The sequence below is a fragment of the Saccopteryx leptura genome, chromosome 5 (genome assembly GCF_036850995.1).
Source record: "Saccopteryx leptura isolate mSacLep1 chromosome 5, mSacLep1_pri_phased_curated, whole genome shotgun sequence".
NCBI classification, from domain to species: Eukaryota; Metazoa; Chordata; class Mammalia; order Chiroptera; family Emballonuridae; genus Saccopteryx; species Saccopteryx leptura.
This window is the reverse complement of record NC_089507.1, coordinates 11,429,174-11,434,779: the sequence shown is the minus strand read 5'-3', so window position 1 is coordinate 11,434,779 and position 5,606 is coordinate 11,429,174. Positions and strand designations below refer to the sequence as shown.

The following is a 5,606-nucleotide window of genomic DNA, read 5'->3' as shown; positions in this document are numbered from 1 at the left end:
CAGACATACTCCTGCATGCGCCCGACTGGGATATACCCAGCATGCCCATCAGGGGGTGATGCTCTGCCCATCTAGGGCATTGCTCCATTGTGGCCGGAGCCGTTCTAGCTCCTGAGGTGGAGGCCATAAAGCCATCCTCAGCACCTAGGCCAACTTTGCTCCAATAGAGCCTTGGCTGTCAGAGAGGAAGAGAGAGATACAGAGGAAGGAGAAGGGGAGGGGTGGAGAAGCAGATGGGTACTTCTCCTGTGTGCCCTGGCCGGGAATTGAACCTGGGACTTCCACACATTGAGTGGACGCTCTACCACTGAGCCAACCGGCCAGGGCCTCTTCAAGTGTTTTAATCCTCATTTTACAAATGAGAATGCCTAGAGAGAATAATTGGTTGTTTACAGTCTCAAACTGTAGCGGAAACACTACTGTGAATTCCTCTTTGTAATTCCAAGCTCTGTGATTCTAAAGGATTCGAGGTCCTTTTTCTTGCTCTGTTTTCTAAGCAGGATTAGGAACTCTTGGAGTCACTCAGCTAGAGTTGAAACCACACCGCCACCAAATTCAAAACACTACCTCAAGGTCTAGCACATAGTAAGTGCCAAACAAATGAGTTTCTATTACCACTAACACACGTCCCTGTGATTTCTCAGTCCACCAGAAATTTTAAACTGACTCAGAAATCTTGGGAGAGTTTTATCTGATTATCTCCCACTGTTACCTATGTGATTGCAGTCTTAGGGGAGGTCAAATTCCCCGGCAGCTGTCTCAGCGGGGAGAATTTAAGGCAAACATGGCTGGTGTTTGTGTTATGATTAATTTCCCACCAACTATTTATAGACTTTCTCCATTTGTAATAAAATGGAATTTCTGGTGCTCATTTGAAGGGATAATATTATTTGGTTACTGTTGTAGCTTTGCTAAGTTTCATCAGTTTTAGCATCTATTTTAAGATGAGATCCTCCTAAGTTACAGTAGGAACTTCTCAATAGATCAAGGAAATATAATGACTGTAAATGAATAAGAAAATGTGCAAATGAATGTAAAACTTAACCCTATAAACCTGAAATGGCCTCAGAAATTCTCACCTCGGGTTGAAGGCAAAATTAAAAAACAATAAATTCCTTTATTGACTGTGTGTCTCATCACTGACCTCACTAAAGGACAAGCCTGTATAGAAAGTGCCAACTGCATAGACGTGGTTAAAAACAAGGGTTGCAACCCACCATCAATGCTACTTGGGACCACTACAGATAAGGTTTTATTATGAAGTCCTAATTTAATTCCTTTTGGTTTAAACTAGCTAGACCAAATGTAACTGGTTTTGTAAATTTTTAAAAATATATAGTCACACTTGATTATTTTGAAAACTCTTATGATGTGGGCACATTTTAAAATACGATATTGCAATTGCATGCTAATACAGGAAGAGGGAAGACACAGTTCTTCCTGGGGGAGAAGTATTCTATCATTTTAATTGCTGGCAAGGTTGTATCTGTGAAAAAGGTCTCTCCCCAAATTTCAAAAGAGAAGGCTGGAGAAGAAAGGGATGTTGGAGGGAGAGAAGTTTCATACGGTGAGCATCTGCATCATGCCAAGTACTGTGCCTGCCGCTAACCACGTGGGAGCCTCTTGCATTTTCCCCCAAACACCTGAGATCGACTCCCTTACTCTGTACAAAAGGCCTCTGAGCCCCAGAGGAGTTGGGTAAAGTGCCTGAGACCTCACTAATAAATAGCAGTGTTGAGACATAAAAAAATCTGTGTTGTGACCAAAATGTAAAGAAAAAAAGGAACCCTCCAGAGCTCTTTCTTTTCCTCTTCCATCAGCGTTCTCATAAAGCCAGTCATTCATGCTTAACCTTCATAACTTTGTGAAATTGATATGGGCCAGAGATTAGTTGGTCAGCGAACTGTTTCACAGCTAGACCATAGTTTCCAGTCTCCCTTTGAGTTGTGTGGCCACGTGACAGAAACCTGGCCAGAGAATGTGGTGGGTGTGACGCCCTGGTTCCTCAGACCAGGTCCAGTGTAACTCCCCGCACAATCCCCCAAGCTCCCCCTATTACCACGTCTCTTGACCACACCCAGATGCTCTACCGGAGGACTCCAAGGCCCGGTGGACATGGGAGCAGCTAGCTGGGCAGAGACCGGAGCCTCCATGGCTATATGGAGCAGGGCAGTGATGCCCACCCACAGTGGACTGTGACAGGCATGAAAAACATTATTAAGTGAAGTCTCTGAGGTTCAGGAATCACTTGTTAGAGCAGCCAGTCTTTCCTGACCACATCATAAACCTTTATACTTAATATTTTTATTTAGCCTGACCTGTGGTGGCTCAGTGGATAAAGCATCGACCTGGAAATGCTGAGGTCTCTGGTTCGAAACCCTGGGCTTGCCTGGTCAAGGCACATATGGGAATTGATGCTTCCAGCTCCTCCCCCTTCTCTCTCTCTCTGTTTCTCTCTCTCCCTCTCTCTCTCCTCTCTAAAAAAATAAATAAATAAAATTTTTAAAAAAACAATGTTTTTATTTAAATGCATCTACTTTTTTCCTTCAAATTAGTGATCATGTCATAATTTACTTTAACCTCTACTATGGATTTGATGTCCTGGTTAGTGTTTTTCCTATTACATGAAAATAAAATCAAAACCATTTTTTAAAGTTTACAGAATAATCATCTCTCATGCCGTATTTTAAGACACAGTGCTATTCTAACCACCTCCTTGAGGCGACTGCCCCGCAGTTGACCCCTTCTTTAGCCAAGACCCTGAGTATTCAAGGCGAATGTTGGGAGCAGGATATGCACGCAGAGGGCTGGTTCCTTGCAGCGCCACGCCTGCTCTGTAAGTCCGGAGGCCTCAGCTAGAAAGAATGGCGATGAGCAGAGACTCCAGGGCCGTTCTGGCTGGAAAGGCAGCAGAAGCCTCTAGGAGAGAAACAAAGGAACTGTGGCCATAGCCTCTCCGGGCCGCGCTGACCTCAGCCTCCTGGTCGCTGTGGTCCCCTGGAAGCCACTAAGCGAGAACACGACCCTCTCACCATCTCTCTGCTTTGGGATAATGGAGTCAGTCACGCTCACTCCCTCCTAAGGAACCCAGACCTATGAACTCGACTTACCTGGCTTTCAACAAGCGCGTTCAGGCATCTTCCCCCCTAGACGCCATCTCTTCCGCCTGCACAGAAAACCGTCTAGACCCAAGACGTAAAAGTTCTGAAAACAGCCAGAGGAATCAAACTCCTGGAGGACAAGGACCAAACCCTAATTATCTCCGGTTCCCCAGACTAGTCCAGAGCACAGAAGAGGCACTAAATGAGCATTACTTCAAATGAACATCAAAGGTTGCTCTGTTCAGAGGCAATGGCAAAACAAACAAAACAACAAAAAACACGTTTGGCCCTGGCCAGTTGGCTCAGTGGTAGAGCGTCGGCCTGGCATGCAGAAGTCCCGGGTTCAATTCCCAGCCAAGGCACACAGGAGGAGCGCCCATCTGCTTCTCCACCCCTCCCCTTCTCCTTCCTCTCCGTCTCTCTCTTCCCCTCCCGCAGCCAAGGCTCCATTGGAGCAAAGATGGCCCGGGCGCTGGGGATGGCTCCTTGGCCTCTGCCCCAGGTGCTAGAGTGGCTCTGGTCGCGACAGAGTGATGCCCCGGAGGGGCAGAGCATTGCCCCCTGGTGGGCAGAGCGTCGCCCCCTGGTGGGCATGCCGGGTGGATCCCGGTCAGGCGCATGCGGGAGTCTGTCTGTCTCTCCCCGTTTCCAGCTTCAGAAAAATACAAAAAAAAACCCAAACAAACACGTTTTTCTGTCGCCTCAAAGTGATCCACTCCAAACGAGAGACTTGCCTAAGAAGTCCATGAATATGCGTTAGAATTTTTCACTGAGCATACAAGGTGATGCCTGAGTCTTCCTTCCTAGAAAGGAAACACAGAGCTGTGTTTGAACCCCCACCACAAAAATCAGCTGACTACCCAATCCGACCTAATTAAGACAGAGTCGGCATTTACAAGGAGTGAGCAGCTACTGAAATTCAACTGCACGCGCGCGCGCGCACACACATGTGCGAGCACGCACCACACTGCCATCTCATTAAATCAATTAAATCTGCTAGTGTCTGGTGGTGATGCTTGGATCTAATGTTGAAAATCGGGCCACCTACCCAAAACAGAAAGAGAGAGGGAGAGTATGTGTCGGTGAAATACATTTAGCATCAAACCTGGTGGCTCTTCTGCACGGCAAAGCACTAAGTAATTACTCCAGCCCCGGACACCTTTTCCATACGGACTTTCTTTCTGCACCTTGCCACTCCGTTATTTATGGAAACATGGGAGGGGAAAAAAACAGATGAACTCTTACCATGGCAACCCTTGCAGAGCATGTTACACCTAATGCGATCTGTCATTGCTGAGACAGAGAGCACTTCTCACCAGGAAAGAAGAAAATGCATCTGTCTTGATTATACATCCACCAGGGAAAACATACAAAGCAATTAAAAGAGCACTCGCTTTGTCCCCTCAAGTGTTGAAACAAAGCTCTGAAGCTTCCTTCTTTTTAATAAAATTTTCTTTTCTTTGGCAGAAGAATTGATAATAAATTTGTATAAATGATCTTTAGTGTCTTAACGGGAGGACCAGGCTCTACCACGGTGCTGAGATTGAGACGCTGAGGAGGTTTAAGCTCTCTTTCCTGGGTTTTCCATCCGGAATAATAGTGTTCCTTCCCCAGTGGTTGTTTCCTTTCAGGTGTTTACCCCCAGGTCACCATGGATTTACTTCTAAATCGTTCGGTCAGCCTGTCACTGGGCCACTTCACCTTCAGACTCACCCTCTCTCCCTGCTCCCTCGCCCCCCCTGCCCCCCCAGTCCATGGCCTTGCGAGTCTTCCAGAGACTAGCAAAGACCTTTGTTCTCTCTCCTGGTTTGGTTTTTAATTGCCTTCTCTGGCTCTGGGCTGCTCTGGTTTTGAAAAGCCTCCTAGAAATGTCTGCAAAATGTAAATGCTGTCAGGCTACAGGAAAGTAAACGCTGAGGAGAAGAGCTCGTGGGCAGCAGGGCAGCAAGGCCACGGTGCGGGGCAGGAGGGGGAGGCAGCAAGGCCACGGTGCGGGGCAGGAGGAGGAGGCAGCAAGGCCACGGTGCGGGGCAGGAGGAGGAGGCAGCAAGGCCACGGTGCGGGGCAGGGGGAGGAGGCAGCAAGGCCACGGTGCGGGGCAGGAGGGGGAGGCAGCAAGGCCACGGTGCGGGGCAGGGGGAGGAGGCAGCAAGCCCACGGTGCGGGGCAGGAGGAGGAGGCAGCAAGGCCACGGTGCGGGGCAGGAGGGGGAGGCAGCAAGGCCACGGTGCGGGGCAGGGGGAGGAGGCAGCAAGGCCACGGTGCGGGGCAGGAGGAGGAGGCAGCAAGGCCACGGTGCGGGGCAGGAGGAGGAGGCAGCAAGGCCACGCTGAGGGGCAGGAGGAGGAGGCAGCAAGGCCACGGTGCGGGGCAGGAGGAGGAGGCAGCAAGGCCACGGTGCGGGGCAGGAGGAGGAGGCAGCAAGGCCACGGTGCGGGGCAGGAGGAGGAGGCAGCAAGGCCACGGTGTGGGTTAGAGAGAGGCAGCAAGGCCACGGTGCGGGGC

General features: G+C 49.4%; 1 non-coding gene across 1 annotated transcript; it reads right to left on the bottom strand.

Moving 5' to 3' along the window:
* Nucleotides 1–251: 251 nt before the first annotated feature.
* On the bottom strand, nt 252–327 carry TRNAI-AAU (transfer RNA isoleucine (anticodon AAU)). Its single transcript has one exon. It is a non-coding gene; the product is annotated as a tRNA-Ile (tRNA).
* Nucleotides 328–5,606: the final 5,279 nt, after the last annotated feature.